We start from the raw sequence: 22,306 nt of genomic DNA on the forward strand, positions 1-22,306 counted from the left end.
CATCGTATAAAAACATCAAAGCCTTTTTTCCTTCATACTTATACATCTTCCCGAAAAATGAGTGTCCACTAGCCTATTATCAAAATCTGTTTTCCACCCTTCAATCTGGATTCGAACTCAGGGCTAACGCATCCTGTCGCGGCAATAGGACGCAGCTGTGCGTAGTGTTACACAAGCGTATTTGTTTGTTGTTTAACGTCTACTCAGTAATATTCCAGCTGTATGACGGCGGTCTGTAAATAATCGTGTCTGAACTAGAAAATCCTGTCACCGACCCATGCATTCGGGCTACGATGATATGTAATCAACCAAGTCACAAGGTCTCACCAACCGATCTGTTCAGTCGCCTCTTACAACAGGTTGACAGAAATCTAAAGTACTCGTTTAAATAGACATTGCATATTACTGGTCAATAGAAATCCTACTCGTTCAGATTCTTTTTATATTTGCTGTCATGATTCGTGCTTTTTTAGTTACTACTAAAACAAATAAGAAACAATTACGTTGAGTGTGTGAGGCATACGTCATTGCTGACAAGTTCCATTACATTTCTCGACGTCCTTAATACAGGATAATAGCTACATGATACGTATATGAATACTGAATGAGTTCGATAGGCCTGTTTCAAAGAGACATAGAAGGTTTTGTGTTCATTGAGGCGGGTTATTACTGGTCGGGAAGTGTCTACAGTGTAGCTGTCCCAACAATTACAAAATCGGTGTCAATGAAGGAACAAAGATAGCTCTGCATTGACCATCCGCACATGAAATCCACACTATCACAGCATAACGTCGAAAACATAAACTGCTTCATGAACAGTGATCAAAGCGTTCCCTACCCAAAGCCTTGGACCTTACAAAGGAATAATCCTACAAGATCATTCAACTGCAATAACACAGAATTCATCAACCGCAACAACTGTAATTAGGTACTAAACAGTCGTCTGTTCACCGCAAGCGCATTTGAATACAGCTTTTCTGGCTTCGTCTGTCCACATGTATATATCAAGATAGGATCATTTTTAATTTGAAATATGACCATTCATCTGATAAAGTGACAATAAGTAACGTAGACACAATCTGTGGATAACAACTGCTTTATTATACTGTAATACCGACGTTTCAGTATAGATCCTTATACCATTGTCAAGCAATAATTAGTCTTGAATTGATGTGTATAAAGAAGAAAGAAGTTGAAATCCAAATAACATGAGCTTATAAATCTTGCAAAATTTGCGTCAAATGTATTCAATCTATGCAACACGAAATGGCGTAACCTGCCAATTTGTAAGTACATGTATTATTAAACTAAAATCCTTTAGCACCCTTTCACATTTAACAGCGTTGGATGTTCATGAAAGAAAGATGCACACAAAATGTTTTACTGTCAATCAAAGCTACATACAGTGTAAATAGAGATAATTAATTAAATGTATACATTATGATTTAATTGTACAGAATTGCAGTAGCTCTGTGTATAAACACATGTGTATAAACGTGTATGAGTGTGTGTACTATAGGGCTCACATCCACTCCAGGTTGAATACTTGTTTAAATTGATGTGTAAACGACAATATTGAAATGCCTAGATACATGGAGCCGCATGCTTGGTTGCATTTACTGAAACACTGATACATTTAATCGACATGTACTTGGCGGATCAGCTCCCCATACATTTTCCATTTATCTGCAAAAACAATGCAAATATCTGAAATATGTATTTTTACACTCATGGTCATCATTTGATTTTGGTATACATGGAAACACTTCACTCAGTGATACAACCATCACGCAACATTTCAAATCATCGTGATAATGTATTGTCAAGCGCAAAGGACATTGAAAGATACATAATGAAATATAACTTTGCATAAAAAAGTAGTTCTTTGCAAATGCATTAGTTCTTTCACATACACAAGTTACGACCGGGAAAATAATTTGATGTATCATACATTTGACTACGCCTAGCATTTAACATGTTTATTTTTTGACCAGCTATTTTAAATTGATTTCCTGTTGCGAGATTTACATTAACAATCCTTAATCCGGGTTTCATAAATACGATGGAAAAATATGCTTCGATCACATGGAATAACACATTGTGTTCCATACATGCATATTTTGAAAATCATCTATTTTTTAGTAGATATAGTCGGAATCGTACAATCGACTCTGCGTTTAGCAATCATTACTTTTGCATATTGAAACTTAGGGTTTTGTCACGTTCTAAACTTCTGTATTTAAGTTTAACCTTATTACACGCTGTTCGCTATACAGTTGACTAATTGTTCATTGCCTTCCATTCACGTCAATAAAATGTCTTTGTCATTATTTAAGATCAGAAGACAGTCTATGTAACACTATTACATCAATTGTGCAACACCTGTCATGGTGGTTGCATAAGTAAAAATCCTAACGCAATTTATGACCTAACTGGCAATGATGTGTAGATGTATATAAGGCCACCCCGCTGATGATACTTCATTGTTTGTAGCATTCACCTTCTTCTTTACCATTTGGCAAATATACACACGTAAGTACATGTACATTTAAGAGCACGGTCATTTTAGGATTTTGGTCTAAAATCATGAGTCTATATATGTAATTTGATTCTTACACCTCTTGTGCTTTGATTTTAATCCCGATATTTCAACGGTTTATCACCCTATAGGGTACTGATGGGTCAATGGTTCACACATTCTGAAAAGTATCCTATATCGTATTTATACATGAATTGTACCATAGCTCTCAAGTACCAAGTCTAGGTTTGTAATTGTAAAGTCTTATAACAATACTTTATACAGTGATAACTAACACCATATGTTAATGTGTATAGATAGCCTAACGTGAACGTGAATATGGTCAAATTCCAATGAGTAGCCAATGAATATTGTTTTTATTCTACAGTTTCAACAATGAAGGTCCTGATCGTTGCCGTTATGTGCCTTGTTGCCCTAGCAACAACCAACGCCACCTTCCATCCTCCACTGGGTGTTGGAATCCATCCATTTGGCATTCCTCCATTGGGGCCTAACTTCTCTCCGATCGGCTTTCCTTTTCCTCCATTCGGCTTTGGTATTCATCCATTCGGCCATGGTATCCATCCATTTGTGGTGAGCTGAGTGTTTCAATGATAAGCAAATACTTACACAAAATGCTTTACAAACAAATGTTTACCAATATCCTTTTTATGTAGAACAAGTTGTAGCTAAATCAACATTCGCATGTTCTTTCAATGAACGAAATTGTACCTGGCTATATTAGAACAGGTAACAAAACTTCATTTGTAACCAACTAGGTTAATAGATCAGGTTAAAAGTGTAGTGAACGTCATGCATAGTGTAAATACTTTGATATCGTATTCCTAGTACGGCATGTATTATTATACACGTTAAAATATACACAATTTATAGACATGTTTCATCACAAGAATAACTTTGGTACATGTCTATTGAACCAATTAACTATAAATCGTTTCATTCCGAACATTTTTTCCTTTCACAGGGTTAGGTGTGTATACAGCTGCTGATACTGACTCTGCAGCTGACACGACCCTTGCTGCCATTATTGTTGTCTCATCTGGTGCCTGACATCCAGCAGATAGTCGCGACGACGTGGCCTTCAGGTCGACATCATTCTCAATAATTCAACAGACTGTTAATTCAGATTGCGTCACTGAACGATATCACCGTTACTGTCATGAAAGAAGATCGTGGGATTGACTATCAGAGAGACAATGACCTTCGGACACCACTTTGTATGGGATATGCTCTATGTTTTGGTTTTAAGTTATAATGCACTGTTAAATCATTTCACAAACAAATAAAATCATGACTTTCCACAACAATACTATGAGTTGCCTTTTGATATAAGAAGACAGCATACTTTTACAACTACGTGTATGTGTATTTCATTAAGCGAAATATTTCCGTCCAAATACGCTTTGAGGTAAAAGGTTATGGTATCAAATGCCAAAGCCTTGAGGCGATTATATCAGTGTTAGATTGACAAGTATAGATAGAGCCGTCGGTAACAGTAAGTAGACCTGAAGATTAGAAATGCGTGAATTGGGTTAATGCGGCTTTGAAAGGTATATCAGTTATTTTACGGCATTTCAGCTTGATGTGGGAGGACATTCCGAAGTGATACAGGTCTTCGACGCTAAATTACCACTTTGGTGAAACCCACGAGCACGGATGTGTTGCTTCCAAGCTTAGAAACACACGTCAAACTAGCAAGAGATCAGAAATATCAAGGACTTTTCTGTGGAGACTCATGATGGCTACTGCTTTGTTTCATACCAAAAACACTGACATCATATAACAATGCTTGGGATTAAATCCAGCACTTCTGGGCATCATGCTTTAGCTATATGTAGAGCAAGATCAGCATGTCTCCGTCTCAAACACATCGTATAAAAACATCAAAGCCTTTTTTCCTTCATACTTATACATCTTCCCGAAAAATGAGTGTCCACTAGCCTATTATCAAAATCTGTTTTCCACCCTTCAATCTGGATTCGAACTCAGGGCTAACGCATCCTGTCGCGGCAATAGGACGCAGCTGTGCGTAGTGTTACACAAGCGTATTTGTTTGTTGTTTAACGTCTACTCAGTAATATTCCAGCTGTATGACGGCGGTCTGTAAATAATCGTGTCTGAACTAGAAAATCCTGTCACCGACCCATGCATTCGGGCTACGATGATATGTAATCAACCAAGTCACAAGGTCTCACCAACCGATCTGTTCAGTCGCCTCTTACAACAGGTTGACAGAAATCTAAAGTACTCGTTTAAATAGACATTGCATATTACTGGTCAATAGAAATCCTACTCGTTCAGATTCTTTTTATATTTGCTGTCATGATTCGTGCTTTTTTAGTTACTACTAAAACAAATAAGAAACAATTACGTTGAGTGTGTGAGGCATACGTCATTGCTGACAAGTTCCATTACATTTCTCGACGTCCTTAATACAGGATAATAGCTACATGATACGTATATGAATACTGAATGAGTTCGATAGGCCTGTTTCAAAGAGACATAGAAGGTTTTGTGTTCATTGAGGCGGGTTATTACTGGTCGGGAAGTGTCTACAGTGTAGCTGTCCCAACAATTACAAAATCGGTGTCAATGAAGGAACAAAGATAGCTCTGCATTGACCATCCGCACATGAAATCCACACTATCACAGCATAACGTCGAAAACATAAACTGCTTCATGAACAGTGATCAAAGCGTTTCCTACCCAAAGCCTTGGACCTTACAAAGGAATAATCCTGCAAGATCATTCAACTGCAATAACACAGAATTCATCAACCGCAACAACTGTAATTAGGTACTAAACAGTCGTCTGTTCACCGCAAGCGCATTTGAATACAGCTTTTCTGGCTTCGTCTGTCCACATGTATATATCAAGATAGGATCATTTTTAATTTGAAATATGACCATTCATCTGATAAAGTGACAATAAGTAACGTAGACACAATCTGTGGATAACAACTGCTTTATTATACTGTAATACCGACGTTTCAGTATAGATCCTTATACCATTGTCAAGCAATAATTAGTCTTGAATTGATGTGTATAAAGAAGAAAGAAGTTGAAATCCAAATAACATGAGCTTATAAATCTTGCAAAATTTGCGTCAAATGTATTCAATCTATGCAACACGAAATGGCGTAACCTGCCAATTTGTAAGTACATGTATTATTAAACTAAAATCCTTTAGCACCCTTTCACATTTAACAGCGTTGGCTGTTCATGAAAGAAAGATGCACAACAAAATGTTTTACTGTCAATCAAAGCTACATACAGTGTAAATAGAGATAATTAATTAAATGTATACATTATGATTTAATTGTACAGAATTGCAGTAGCTCTGTGTATAAACACATGTGTATAAACGTGTATGAGTGTGTGTACTATAGGGCTCACATCCACTCCAGGTTGAATACTTGTTTAAATTGATGTGTAAACGACAATATTGAAATGCCTAGATACATGGAGCCGCATGCTTGGTTGCATTTACTGAAACACTGATACATTTAATCGACATGTACTTGGCGGATCAGCTCCCCATACATTTTCCATTTATCTGCAAAAACAATGCAAATATCTGAAATATGTATTTTTACACTCATGGTCATCATTTGATTTTGGTATACATGGAAACACTTCACTCAGTGATACAACCATCACGCAACATTTCAAATCATCGTGATAATGTATTGTCAAGCGCAAAGGACATTGAAAGATACATAATGAAATATAACTTTGCATAAAAAAGTAGTTCTTTGCAAATGCATTAGTTCTTTCACATACACAAGTTACGACCGGGAAAATAATTTGATGTATCATACATTTGACTACGCCTAGCATTTAACATGTTTATTTTTTGACCAGCTATTTTAAATTGATTTCCTGTTGCGAGATTTACATTAACAATCCTTAATCCGGGTTTCATAAATACGATGGAAAAATATGCTTCGATCACATGGAATAACACATTGTGTTCCATACATGCATATTTTGAAAATCATCTATTTTTTAGTAGATATAGTCGGAATCGTACAATCGACTCTGCGTTTAGCAATCATTACTTTTGCATATTGAAACTTAGGGTTTTGTCACGTTCTAAACTTCTGTATTTAAGTTTAACCTTATTACACGCTGTTCGCTATACAGTTGACTAATTGTTCATTGCCTTCCATTCACGTCAATAAAATGTCTTTGTCATTATTTAAGATCAGAAGACAGTCTATGTAACACTATTACATCAATTGTGCAACACCTGTCATGGTGGTTGCATAAGTAAAAATCCTAACGCAATTTATGACCTAACTGGCAATGATGTGTACATGTATATAAGGCCACCCCGCTGATGATACTTCATTGTTTGTAGCATTCAACTTCTTCTTTACCATTTGGCAAATATACACACGTAAGTACATGTACATTTAAGAGCACGGTCATTTTAGGATTTTGGTCTAAAATCATGAGTCTATATATGTAATTTGATTCTTACACCTCTTGTGCTTTGATTTTAATCCCGATATTTCAACGGTTTATCACCCTATAGGGTACTGATGGGTCAATGGTTCACACATTCTGAAAAGTATCCTATATCGTATTTATACATGAATTGTACCATAGCTCTCAAGTACCAAGTCTAGGTTTGTAATTGTAAAGTCTTATAACAATACTTTATACAGTGATAACTAACACCATATGTTAATGTGTATAGATAGCCTAACGTGAACGTGAATATGGTCAAATTCCAATGAGTAGCCAATGAATATTGTTTTTATTCTACAGTTTCAACAATGAAGGTCCTGATCGTTGCCGTTATGTGCCTTGTTGCCTTAGCAACAACCAACGCCACCTTCCATCCTCCACTGGGTGTTGGAATTCATCCATTTGGCATTCCTCCATTGGGGCCTAACTTCTCTCCGATCGGCTTTCCTTTTCCTCCATTCGGCTTTGGTATTCATCCATTCGGCCATGGTATCCATCCATTTGTGGTGAGCTGAGTGTTTCAATGATAAGCAAATACTTACACAAAATGCTTTACAAACAAATGTTTACCAATATCCTTTTTATGTAGAACAAGTTGTAGCTAAATCAACATTCGCATGTTCTTTCAATGAACGAAATTGTACCTGGCTATATTAGAACAGGTAACAAAACTTCATTTGTAACCAACTAGGTTAATAGATCAGGTTAAAAGTGTAGTGAACGTCATGCATAGTGTAAATACTTTGATATCGTATTCCTAGTACGGCATGTATTATTATACACGTTAAAATATACACAATTTATAGACATGTTTCATCACAAGAATAACTTTGGTACATGTCTATTGAACCAATTAACTATAAATCGTTTCATTCCGAACATTTTTTCCTTTCACAGGGTTAGGTGTGTATACAGCTGCTGATACTGACTCTGCAGCTGACACGACCCTTGCTGCCATTATTGTTGTCTCATCTGGTGCCTGACATCCAGCAGATAGTCGCGACGACGTGGCCTTCAGGTCGACATCATTCTCAATAATTCCACAGACTGTTAATTCAGATTGCGTCACTGAACGATATCACCGTTACTGTCATGAAAGAAGATCGTGGGATTGACTATCAGAGAGACAACGACCTTGGGACACCACTTTGTATGGGATATGCTCTATGTTTTGGTTTTAAGTTATAATGCACTGTTAAATCATTTCACAAACAAATAAAATCATGACTTTCCACAACAATACTATGAGTTGCCTTTTGATATAAGAAGACAGCATACTTTTACAACTACGTGTATGTGTATTTCATTAAGCGAAATATTTCCGTCCAAATACGCTTTGAGGTAAAAGGTTATGGTATCAAATGCCAAAGCCTTGAGGCGATTATATCAGTGTTAGATTGACAAGTATAGATAGAGCCGTCGGTAACAGTAAGTAGACCTGAAGATTAGAAATGCGTGAATTGGGTTAATGCGGCTTTGAAAGGTATATCAGTTATTTTACGGCATTTCAACTTGATGTGGGAGGACATTCCGAAGTGATACAGGTCTTCGACGCTAAATTACCACTTTGGTGAAACCCACGAGCACGGATGTGTTGCTTCCAAGCTTAGAAACACACGTCAAACTAGCAAGAGATCAGAAATATCAAGGACTTTTCTGTGGAGACTCATGATGGCTACTGCTTTGTTTCATACCAAAAACACTGACATCATATAACAATGCTTGGGGTTAAATCCAGCACTTCTGGGCATCATGCTTTAGCTATATGTAGAGCAAGATCAGCATGTCTCCGTCTCAAACACATCGTATAAAAACATCAAAGCCTTTTTTCCTTCATACTTATACATCTTCCCGAAAAATGAGTGTCCACTAGCCTATTATCAAAATCTGTTTTCCACCCTTCAATCTGGATTCGAACTCAGGGCTAACGCATCCTGTCGCGGCAATAGGACGCAGCTGTGCGTAGTGTTACACAAGCGTATTTGTTTGTTGTTTAACGTCTACTCAGTAATATTCCAGCTGTATGACGGCGGTCTGTAAATAATCGTGTCTGAACTAGAAAATCCTGTCACCGACCCATGCATTCGGGCTACGATGATATGTAATCAACCAAGTCACAAGGTCTCACCAACCGATCTGTTCAGTCGCCTCTTACAACAGGTTGACAGAAATCTAAAGTACTCGTTTAAATAGACATGGCATATTACTGGTCAATAGAAATCCTACTCGTTCAGATTCTTTTTATATTTGCTGTCATGATTCGTGCTTTTTTAGTTACTACTAAAACAAATAAGAAACAATTACGTTGAGTGTGTGAGGCATACGTCATTGCTGACAAGTTCCATTACATTTCTCGACGTCCTTAATACAGGATAATAGCTACATGATACGTATATGAATACTGAATGAGTTCGATAGGCCTGTTTCAAAGAGACATAGAAGGTTTTGTGTTCATTGAGGCGGGTTATTACTGGTCGGGAAGTGTCTACAGTGTAGCTGTCCCAACAATTACAAAATCGGTGTCAATGAAGGAACAAAGATAGCTCTGCATTGACCATCCGCACATGAAATCCACACTATCACAGCATAACGTCGAAAACATAAACTGCTTCATGAACAGTGATCAAAGCGTTTCCTACCCAAAGTCTTGGACCTTACAAAGGAATAATCCTACAAGATCATTCAACTGCAATAACACAGAATTCATCAACCGCAACAACTGTAATTAGGTACTAAACAGTCGTCTGTTCACCGCAAGCGCATTTGAATACAGCTTTTCTGGCTTCGTCTGTCCACATGTATATATCAAGACAGGATCATTTTTAATTTGAAATATGACCATTCATCTGATAAAGTGACAATAAGTAACGTAGACACAATCTGTGGATAACAACTGCTTTATTATACTGTAATACCGACGTTTCAGTATAGATCCTTATACCATTGTCAAGCAATAATTAGTCTTGAATTGATGTGTATAAAGAAGAAAGAAGTTGAAATCCAAATAACATGAGCTTATAAATCTTGCAAAATTTGCGTCAAATGTATTCAATCTATGCAACACGAAATGGCGTAACCTGCCAATTTGTAAGTACATGTATTATTAAACTAAAATCCTTTAGCACCCTTTCACATTTAACAGCGTTGGCTGTTCATGAAAGAAAGATGCACAACAAAATGTTTTACTGTCAATCAAAGCTACATACAGTGTAAATAGAGATAATTAATTAAATGTATACATTATGATTTAATTGTACAGAATTGCAGTAGCTCTGTGTATAAACACATGTGTATAAACGTGTATGAGTGTGTGTACTATAGGGCTCACATCCACTCCAGGTTGAATACTTGTTTAAATTGATGTGTAAACGACAATATTGAAATGCCTAGATACATGGAGCCGCATGCTTGGTTGCATTTACTGAAACACTGATACATTTAATCGACATGTACTTGGCGGATCAGCTCCCCATACATTTTCCATTTATCTGCAAAAACAATGCAAATATCTGAAATATGTATTTTTACACTCATGGTCATCATTTGATTTTGGTATACATGGAAACACTTCACTCAGTGATACAACCATCACGCAACATTTCAAATCATCGTGATAATGTATTGTCAAGCGCAAAGGACATTGAAAGATACATAATGAAATATAACTTTGCATAAAAAAGTAGTTCTTTGCAAATGCATTAGTTCTTTCACATACACAAGTTACGACCGGGAAAATAATTTGATGTATCATACATTTGACTACGCTTAGCATTTAACATGTTTATTTTTTGACCAGCTATTTTAAATTGATTTCCTGTTGCGAGATTTACATTAACAATCATTAATCCGGGTTTCATAAATACGATGGAAAAATATGCTTCGATCACATGGAATAACACATTGTGTTCCATACATGCATATTTTGAAAATCATCTATTTTTTAGTAGATATAGTCGGAATCGTACAATCGACTCTGCGTTTAGCAATCATTACTTTTGCATATTGAAACTTAGGGTTTTGTCACGTTCTAAACTTCTGTATTTAAGTTTAACCTTATTACACGCTGTTCGCTAAACAGTTGACTAATTGTTCATTGCCTTCCATTCACGTCAATAAAATGTCTTTGTCATTATTTAAGATCAGAAGACAGTCTATGTAACACTATTACATCAATTGTGCAACACCTGTCATGGTGGTTGCATAAGTAAAAATCCTAACGCAATTTATGACCTAACTGGCAATGATGTGTACATGTATATAAGGCCACCCCGCTGATGATACTTCATTGTTTGTAGCATTCACCTTCTTCTTTACCATTTGGCAAATATACACACGTAAGTACATGTACATTTAAGAGCACGGTCATTTTAGGATTTTGGTCTAAAATCATGAGTCTATATATGTAATTTGATTTTTACACCTCTAGATCTTGTGCTTTGATTTTAATCCCGATATTTCAACGGTTTATCACCCTATAGGGCACTGATGGGTCAATGGTTCACACATTCTGAAAAGTATCCTATATCGTATTTATACATGAATTGTACCATAGCTCTCAAGTACCAAGTCTAGGTTTGTAATTGTAAAGTCTTATAACAATACTTTATACAGTGATAACTAACACCATATGTTAATGTGTATAGATAGCCTAACGTGAACGTGAATATGGTCAAATTCCAATGAGTAGCCAATGAATATTGTTTTTATTCTACAGTTTCAACAATGAAGGTCCTGATCGTTGCCGTTATGTGCCTTGTTGCCCTAGCAACAACCAACGCCACCTTCCATCCTCCACTGGGTGTTGGAATTCATCCATTTGGCATTCCTCCATTGGGGCCTAACTTCTCTCCGATCGGCTTTCCTTTTCCTCCATTCGGCTTTGGTATTCATCCATTCGGCCATGGTATCCATCCATTTGTGGTGAGCTGAGTGTTTCAATGATAAGCAAATACTTACACAAAATGCTTTACAAACAAATGTTTACCAATATCCTTTTTATGTAGAACAAGTTGTAGCTAAATCAACATTCGCATGTTCTTTCAATGAACGAAATTGTACCTGGCTATATTAGAACAGGTAACAAAACTTCATTTGTAACCAACTAGGTTAATAGATCAGGTTAAAAGTGTAGTGAACGTCATGCATAGTGTAAATACTTTGATATCGTATTCCTAGTACGGCATGTATTATTATACACGTTAAAATATACACAATTTATAGACATGTTTCATCACAAGAATAACTTTGGTACATGTCTATTGAACCAATTAACTATAAATCGTTTCATTCCGAACATTTTTTCCTTTCACAGGGTTAGGTGTGTATACAGCTGCTGATACTGACTCTGCAGCTGACACGACCCTTGCTGCCATTATTGTTGTCTCATCTGGTGCCTGACATCCAGCAGATAGTCGCAACGACGTGGCCTTCAGGTCGACATCATTCTCAATAATTCAACAGACTGTTAATTCAGATTGCGTCACTGAACGATATCACCGTTACTGTCATGAAAGAAGATCGTGGGATTGACTATCAGAGAGACAATGACCTTGGGACACCACTTTGTATGGGATATGCTCTATGTTTTGGTTTTAAGTTATAATGCACTGTTAAATCATTTCACAAACAAATAAAATCATGACTTTCCACAACAATACTATGAGTTGCCTTTTGATATAAGAAGACAGCATACTTTTACAACTACGTGTATGTGTATTTCATTAAGCGAAATATTTCCGTCCAAATACGCTTTGAGGTAAAAGGTTATGGTATCAAATGCCAAAGCCTTGAGGCGATTATATCAGTGTTAGATTGACAAGTATAGATAGAGCCGTCGGTAACAGTAAGTAGACCTGAAGATTAGAAATGCGTGAATTGGGTTAATGCGGCTTTGAAAGGTATATCAGTTATTTTACGGCATTTCAGCTTGATGTGGGAGGACATTCCGAAGTGATACAGGTCTTCGACGCTAAATTACCACTTTGGTGAAACCCACGAGCACGGATGTGTTGCTTCCAAGCTTAGAAACACACGTCAAACTAGCAAGAGATCAGAAATATCAAGGACTTTTCTGTGGAGACTCATGATGGCTACTGCTTTGTTTCATACCAAAAACACTGACATCATATAACAATGCTTGGGGTTAAATCCAGCACTTCTGGGCATCATGCTTTAGCTATATGTAGAGCAAGATCAGCATGTCTCCGTCTCAAACACATCGTATAAAAACATCAAAGCCTTTTTTCCTTCATACTTATACATCTTCCCGAAAAATGAGTGTCCACTAGCCTATTATCAAAATCTGTTTTCCACCCTTCAATCTGGATTCGAACTCAGGGCTAACGCATCCTGTCGCGGCAATAGGACGCAGCTGTGCGTAGTGTTACACAAGCGTATTTGTTTGTTGTTTAACGTCTACTCAGTAATATTCCAGCTGTATGACGGCGGTCTGTAAATAATCGTGTCTGAACTAGAAAATCCTGTCACCGACCCATGCATTCGGGCTACGATGATATGTAATCAACCAAGTCACAAGGTCTCACCAACCGATCTGTTCAGTCGCCTCTTACAACAGGTTGACAGAAATCTAAAGTACTCGTTTAAATAGACATTGCATATTACTGGTCAATAGAAATCCTACTCGTTCAGATTCTTTTTATATTTGCTGTCATGATTCGTGCTTTTTTAGTTACTACTAAAACAAATAAGAAACAATTACGTTGAGTGTGTGAGGCATACGTCATTGCTGACAAGTTCTATTACATTTCTCGACGTCCTTAATACAGGATAATAGCTACATGATACGTATATGAATACTGAATGAGTTCGATAGGCCTGTTTCAAAGAGACATAGAAGGTTTTGTGTTCATTGAGGCGGGTTATTACTGGTCGGGAAGTGTCTACAGTGTAGCTGTCCCAACAATTACAAAATCGGTGTCAATGAAGGAACAAAGATAGCTCTGCATTGACCATCCGCACATGAAATCCACACTATCACAGCATAACGTCGAAAACATAAACTGCTTCATGAACAGTGATCAAAGCGTTTCCTACCCAAAGTCTTGGACCTTACAAAGGAATAATCCTACAAGATCATTCAACTGCAATAACACAGAATTCATCAACCGCAACAACTGTAATTAGGTACTAAACAGTCGTCTGTTCACCGCAAGCGCATTTGAATACAGCTTTTCTGGCTTCGTCTGTCCACATGTATATATCAAGACAGGATCATTTTTAATTTGAAATATGACCATTCATCTGATAAAGTGACAATAAGTAACGTAGACACAATCTGTGGATAACAACTGCTTTATTATACTGTAATACCGACGTTTCAGTATAGATCCTTATACCATTGTCAAGCAATAATTAGTCTTGAATTGATGTGTATAAAGAAGAAAGAAGTTGAAATCCAAATAACATGAGCTTATAAATCTTGCAAAATTTGCGTCAAATGTATTCAATCTATGCAACACGAAATGGCGTAACCTGCCAATTTGTAAGTACATGTATTATTAAACTAAAATCCTTTAGCACCCTTTCACATTTAACAGCGTTGGATGTTCATGAAAGAAAGATGCACAACAAAATGTTTTACTGTCAATCAAAGCTACATACAGTGTAAATAGAGATAATTAATTAAATGTATACATTATGATTTAATTGTACAGAATTGCAGTAGCTCTGTGTATAAACACATGTGTATAAACGTGTATGAGTGTGTGTACTATAGGGCTCACATCCACTCCAGGTTGAATACTTGTTTAAATTGATGTGTAAACGACAATATTGAAATGCCTAGATACATGGAGCCGCATGCTTGGTTGCATTTACTGAAACACTGATACATTTAATCGACATGTACTTGGCGGATCAGCTCCCCATACATTTTCCATTTATCTGCAAAAACAATGCAAATATCTGAAATATGTATTTTTACACTCATGGTCATCATTTGATTTTGGTATACATGGAAACACTTCACTCAGTGATACAACCATCACGCAACATTTCAAATCATCGTGATAATGTATTGTCAAGCGCAAAGGACATTGGAAGATACATAATGAAATATAACTTTGCATAAAAAAGTAGTTCTTTGCAAATGCATTAGTTCTTTCACATACACAAGTTACGACCGGGAAAATAATTTGATGTATCATACATTTGACTACGCTTAGCATTTAACATGTTTATTTTTTGACCAGCTATTTTAAATTGATTTCCTGTTGCGAGATTTACATTAACAATCATTAATCCGGGTTTCATAAATACGATGGAAAAATATGCTTCGATCACATGGAATAACACATTGTGTTCCATACATGCATATTTTGAAAATCATCTATTTTTTAGTAGATATAGTCTGAATCGTACAATCGACTCTGCGTTTAGCAATCATTACTTTTGCATATTGAAACTTAGGGTTTTGTCACGTTCTAAACTTCTGTATTTAAGTTTAACCTTATTACACGCTGTTCGCTAAACAGTTGACTAATTGTTCATTGCCTTCCATTCACGTCAATAAAATGTCTTTGTCATTATTTAAGATCAGAAGACAGTCTATGTAACACTATTACATCAATTGTGCAACACCTGTCATGGTGGTTGCATAAGTAAAAATCCTAACGCAATTTATGACCTAACTGGCAATGATGTGTACATGTATATAAGGCCACCCCGCTGATGATACTTCATTGTTTGTAGCATTCAACTTCTTCTTTACCATTTGGCAAATATACACACGTAAGTACATGTACATTTAAGAGCACGGTCATTTTAGGATTTTGGTCTAAAATCATGAGTCTATATATGTAATTTGATTTTTACACCTCTAGATCTTGTGCTTTGATTTTAATCCCGATATTTCAACGGTTTATCACCCTATAGGGTACTGATGGGTCAATGGTTCACACATTCTGAAAAGTATCCTATATCGTATTTATACATGAATTGTACCATAGCTCTCAAGTACCAAGTCTAGGTTTGTAATTGTAAAGTCTTATAACAATACTTTATACAGTGATAACTAACACCATATGTTAATGTGTATAGATAGCCTAACGTGAACGTGAATATGGTCAAATTCCAATGAGTAGCCAATGAATATTGTTTTTATTCTACAGTTTCAACAATGAAGGTCCTGATCGTTGCCGTTATGTGCCTTGTTGCCCTAGCAACAACCAACGCCACCTTCCATCCTCCACTGGGTGTTGGAATTCATCCATTTGGCATTCCTCCATTGGGGCCTAACTTCTCTCCGATCGGCTTTCCTTTTCCTCCATTCGGCTTTGGTATTCATCCATTCGGCCATGGTATCCATCCATTTGTGGTGAGCTGAGTGTTTCAATGATAAGCAAATACTTACACAAAATGCTTTACAAACAAATGTTTACCAATATCCTTTTTATGTAGAACAAGTTGTAGCTAAATCAACATTCGCATGTTCTTTCAATGAACGAAATTGTACCTGGCTATATTAGAACAGGTAACAAAACTTCATTTGTAACCAACTAGGTTAATAGATCAGGTTAAAAGTGTAGTGAACGTCATGCATAGTGTAAATACTTTGATATCGTATTCCTAGTACGGCATGTATTATTATACACGTTAAAATATACACAATTTATAGACATGTTTCATCACAAGAATAACTTTGGTACATGTCTATTGAACCAATTAACTATAAATCGTTTCATTCCGAACATTTTTTCCTTTCACAGGGTTAGGTGTGTATACAGCTGCTGATACTGACTCTGCAGCTGACACGACCCTTGCTGCCATTATTGTTGTCTCATCTGGTGCCTGACATCCAGCAGATAGTCGCGACGACGTGGCCTTCAGGTCGACATCATTCTCAATAATTCAACAGACTGTTAATTCAGATTGCGTCACTGAACGATATCACCGTTACTGTCATGAAAGAAGATCGTGGGATTGACTATCAGAGAGACAATGACCTTGGGACACCACTTTGTATGGGATATGCTCTATGTTTTGGTTTTAAGTTATAATGCACTGTTAAATCATTTCACAAACAAATAAAATCATGACTTTCCACAACAATACTATGAGTTGCCTTTTGATATAAGAAGACAGCATACTTTTACAACTACGTGTATGTGTATTTCATTAAGCGAAATATTTCCGTCCAAATACGCTTTGAGGTAAAAGGTTATGGTATCAAATGCCAAAGCCTTGAGGCGATTATATCAGTGTTAGATTGACAAGTATAGATAGAGCCGTCGGTAACAGTAAGTAGACCTGAAGATTAGAAATGCGTGAATTGGGTTAATGCGGCTTTGAAAGGTATATCAGTTATTTTACGGCATTTCAGCTTGATGTGGGAGGACATTCCGAAGTGATACAGGTCTTCGACGCTAAATTACCACTTTGGTGAAACCCACGAGCACGGATGTGTTGCTTCCAAGCTTAGAAACACACGTCAAACTAGCAAGAGATCAGAAATATCAAGGACTTTTCTGTGGAGACTCATGATGGCTACTGCTTTGTTTCATACCAAAAACACTGACATCATATAACAATGCTTGGGGTTAAATCCAGCACTTCTGGGCATCATGCTTTAGCTATATGTAGAGCAAGATCAGCATGTCTCCGTCTCAAACACATCGTATAAAAACATCAAAGCCTTTTTTCCTTCATACTTATACATCTTCCCGAAAAATGAGTGTCCACTAGCCTATTATCAAAATCTGTTTTCCACCCTTCAATCTGGATTCGAACTCAGGGCTAACGCATCCTGTCGCGGCAATAGGACGCAGCTGTGCGTAGTGTTACACAAGCGTATTTGTTTGTTGTTTAACGTCTACTCAGTAATATTCCAGCTGTATGACGGCGGTCTGTAAATAATCGTGTCTGAACTAGAAAATCCTGTCACCGACCCATGCATTCGGGCTACGATGATATGTAATCAACCAAGTCACAAGGTCTCACCAACCGATCTGTTTAGTCGCCTCTTACAACAGGTTGACAGAAATCTAAAGTACTCGTTTAAATAGACATGGCATATTACTGGTCAATAGAAATCCTACTCGTTCAGATTCTTTTTATATTTGCTGTCATGATTCGCGCTTTTTTAGTTACTACTAAAACAAATAAGAAACAATTACGTTGAGTGTGTGAGGCATACGTCATTGCTGACAAGTTCCATTACATTTCTCGACGTCCTTAATACAGGATAATAGCTACATGATACGTATATGAATACTGAATGAGTTCGATAGGCCTGTTTCAAAGAGACATAGAAGGTTTTGGGTTCATTGAGGCGGGTTATTACTGGTCGGGAAGTGTCTACAGTGTAGCTGTCCCAACAATTACAAAATCGGTGTCAATGAAGGAACAAAGATAGCTCTGCATTGACCATCCGCACATGAAATCCACACTATCACAGCATAACGTCGAAAACATAAACTGCTTCATGAACAGTGATCAAAGCGTTTCCTACCCAAAGCCTTGGACCTTACAAAGGAATAATCCTACAAGATCATTCAACTGCAATAACACAGAATTCATCAACCGCAACAACTGTAATTAGGTACTAAACAGTCGTCTGTTCACCGCAAGCGCATTTGAATACAGCTTTTCTGGCTTCGTCTGTCCACATGTATATATCAAGACAGGATCATTTTTAATTTGAAATATGACCATTCATCTGATAAAGTGACAATAAGTAACGTAGACACAATCTGTGGATAACAACTGCTTTATTATACTGTAATACCGACGTTTCAGTATAGATCCTTATACCATTGTCAAGCAATAATTAGTCTTGAATTGATGTGTATAAAGAAGAAAGAAGTTGAAATTCAAATAACATGAGCTTATAAATCTTGCAAAATTTGCGTCAAATGTATTCAATCTATGCAACACGAAATGGCGTAACCTGCCAATTTGTAAGTACATGTATTATTAAACTAAAATCCTTTAGCACCCTTTCACATTTAACAGCGTTGGATGTTCATGAAAGAAAGATGCACAACAAAATGTTTTACTGTCAATCAAAGCTACATACAGTGTAAATAGAGATAATTAATTAAATGTATACATTATGATTTAATTGTACAGAATTGCAGTAGCTCTGTGTATAAACACATGTGTATAAACGTGTATGTACTATAGGGCTCACATCCACTCCAGGTTGAATAGTTGTTTAAATTGATGTGTAAACGACAATATTGAAATGCCTAGATACATGGAGCCGCATGCTTGGTTGCATTTACTGAAACACTGATACATTTAATCGACATGTACTTGGCGGATCAGCTCCCCATACATTTTCCATTTATCTGCAAAAACAATGCAAATATCTGAAATATGTATTTTTACACTCATGGTCATCATTTGATTTTGGTATACATGGAAACACTTCACTCAGTGATACAACCATCACGCAACATTTCAAATCATCGTGATAATGTATTGTCAAGCGCAAAGGACATTGAAAGATACATAATGAAATATAACTTGGCATAAAAAAGTAGTTCTTTGCAAATGCATTAGTTCTTTCACATACACAAGTTACGACCGGGAAAATAATTTGATGTATCATACATTTGACTACGCTTAGCATTTAACATGTTTATTTTTTGACCAGCTATTTTAAATTGATTTCCTGTTGCGAGATTTACATTAACAATCATTAATCCGGGTTTCATAAATACGATGGAAAAATATGCTTCGATCACATGGAATAACACATTGTGTTCCATACATGCATATTTTGAAAATCATCTATTTTTTAGTAGATATAGTCGGAATCGTACAATCGACTCTGCGTTTAGCAATCATTACTTTTGCATATTGAAACTTAGGGTTTTGTCACGTTCTAAACTTCTGTATTTAAGTTTAACCTTATTACACGCTGTTCGCTAAACAGTTGACTAATTGTTCATTGCCTTCCATTCACGTCAATAAAATGTCTTTGTCATTATTTAAAATCAGAAGACAGTCTATGTAACACTATTACATCAATTGTGCAACACCTGTCATGGTGGTTGCATAAGTAAAAATCCTAACGCAATTTATGACCTAACTGGCAATGATGTGTACATGTATATAAGGCCACCCCGCTGATGATACTTCATTGTTTGTAGCATTCAACTTCTTCTTTACCATTTGGCAAATATACACACGTAAGTACATGTACATTTAAGAGCACGGTCATTTTAGGATTTTGGTCTAAAATCATGAGTCTATATATGTAATTTGATTTTTACACCTCTAGATCTTGTGCTTTGATTTTAATCCCGATATTTCAACGGTTTATCACCCTATAGGGTACTGATGGGTCAATGGTTCACACATTCTGAAAAGTATCCTATATCGTATTTATACATGAATTGTACCATAGCTCTCAAGTACCAAGTCTAGGTTTGTAATTGTAAAGTCTTATAACAATACTTTATACAGTGATAACTAACACCATATGTTAATGTGTATAGATAGCCTAACGTGAACGTGAATATGGTCAAATTCCAATGAGTAGCCAATGAATATTGTTTTTATTCTACAGTTTCAACAATGAAGGTCCTGATCGTTGCCGTTATGTGCCTTGTTGCCCTAGCAACAACCAACGCCACCTTCCATCCTCCACTGGGTGTTGGAATTCATCCATTTGGCATTCCTCCATTGGGGCCTAACTTCTCTCCGATCGGCTTTCCTTTTCCTCCATTCGGCTTTGGTATTCATCCATTCGGCCATGGTATCCATCCATTTGTGGTGAGCTGAGTGTTTCAATGATAAGCAAATACTTACACAAAATGCTTTACAAACAAATGTTTACCAATATCCTTTTTATGTAGAACAAGTTGTAGCTAAATCAACATTCGCATGTTCTTTCAATGAACGAAATTGTACCTGGCTATATTAGAACAGGTAACAAAACTTCATTTGTAACCAACTAGGTTAATAGATCAGGTTAAAAGTGTAGTGAACGTCATGCATAGTGTAAATACTTTGATATCGTATTCCTAGTACGGCATGTATTATTATACACGTTAAAATATACACAATTTATAGACATGTTTCATCACAAGAATAACTTTGGTACATGTCTATTGAACCAATTAACTATAAATCGTTTCATTCCGAACATTTTTTCCTTTCACAGGGTTAGGTGTGTATACAGCTGCTGATACTGACTCTGCAGCTGACACGACCCTTGCTGCCATTATTGTTGTCTCATCTGGTGCCTGACATCCAGCAGATAGTCGCGACGACGTGGCCTTCAGGTCGACATCATTCTCAATAATTCAACAGACTGTTAATTCAGATTGCGTCACTGAACGATATCACCGTTACTGTCATGAAAGAAGATCGTGGGATTGACTATCAGAGAGACAATGACCTTGGGACACCACTTTGTATTGGATATGCTCTATGTTTTGGTTTTAAGTTATAATGCACTGTTAAATCATTTCACAAACAAATAAAATCATGACTTTCCACAACAATACTATGAGTTGCCTTTTGATATAAGAAGACAGCATACTTTTACAACTACGTGTATGTGTATTTCATTAAGCGAAATATTTCCGTCCAAATACGCTTTGAGGTAAAAGGTTATGGTATCAAATGCCAAAGCCTTGAGGCGATTATATCAGTGTTAGATTGACAAGTATAGATAGAGCCGTCGGTAACAGTAAGTAGACCTGAAGATTAGAAATGCGTGAATTGGGTTAATGCGGCTTTGAAAGGTATATCAGTTATTTTACGGCATTTCAGCTTGATGTGGGAGGACATTCCGAAGTGATACAGGTCTTCGACGCTAAATTACCACTTTGGTGAAACCCACGAGCACGGATGTGTTGCTTCCAAGCTTAGAAACACACGTCAAACTAGCAAGAGATCAGAAATATCAAGGACTTTTCTGTGGAGACTCATGATGGCTACTGCTTTGTTTCATACCAAAAACACTGACATCATATAACAATGCTTGGGGTTAAATCCAGCACTTCTGGGCATCATGCTTTAGCTATATGTAGAGCAAGATCAGCATGTCTCCGTCTCAAACACATCGTATAAAAACATCAAAGCCTTTTTTCCTTCATACTTATACATCTTCCCGAAAAATGAGTGTCCACTAGCCTATTATCAAAATCTGTTTTCCACCCTTCAATCTGGATTCGAACTCAGGGCTAACGCATCCTGTCGCGGCAATAGGACGCAGCTGTGCGTAGTGTTACACAAGCGTATTTGTTTGTTGTTTAACGTCTACTCAGTAATATTCCAGCTGTATGACGGCGGTCTGTAAATAATCGTGTCTGAACTA

Source organism: Haliotis cracherodii, unplaced genomic scaffold, assembly GCF_022045235.1.
Source record: "Haliotis cracherodii isolate W230 unplaced genomic scaffold, xgHalCrac1.p SCAF_9, whole genome shotgun sequence".
Taxonomy (NCBI): Eukaryota; Metazoa; Mollusca; class Gastropoda; order Lepetellida; family Haliotidae; genus Haliotis; species Haliotis cracherodii.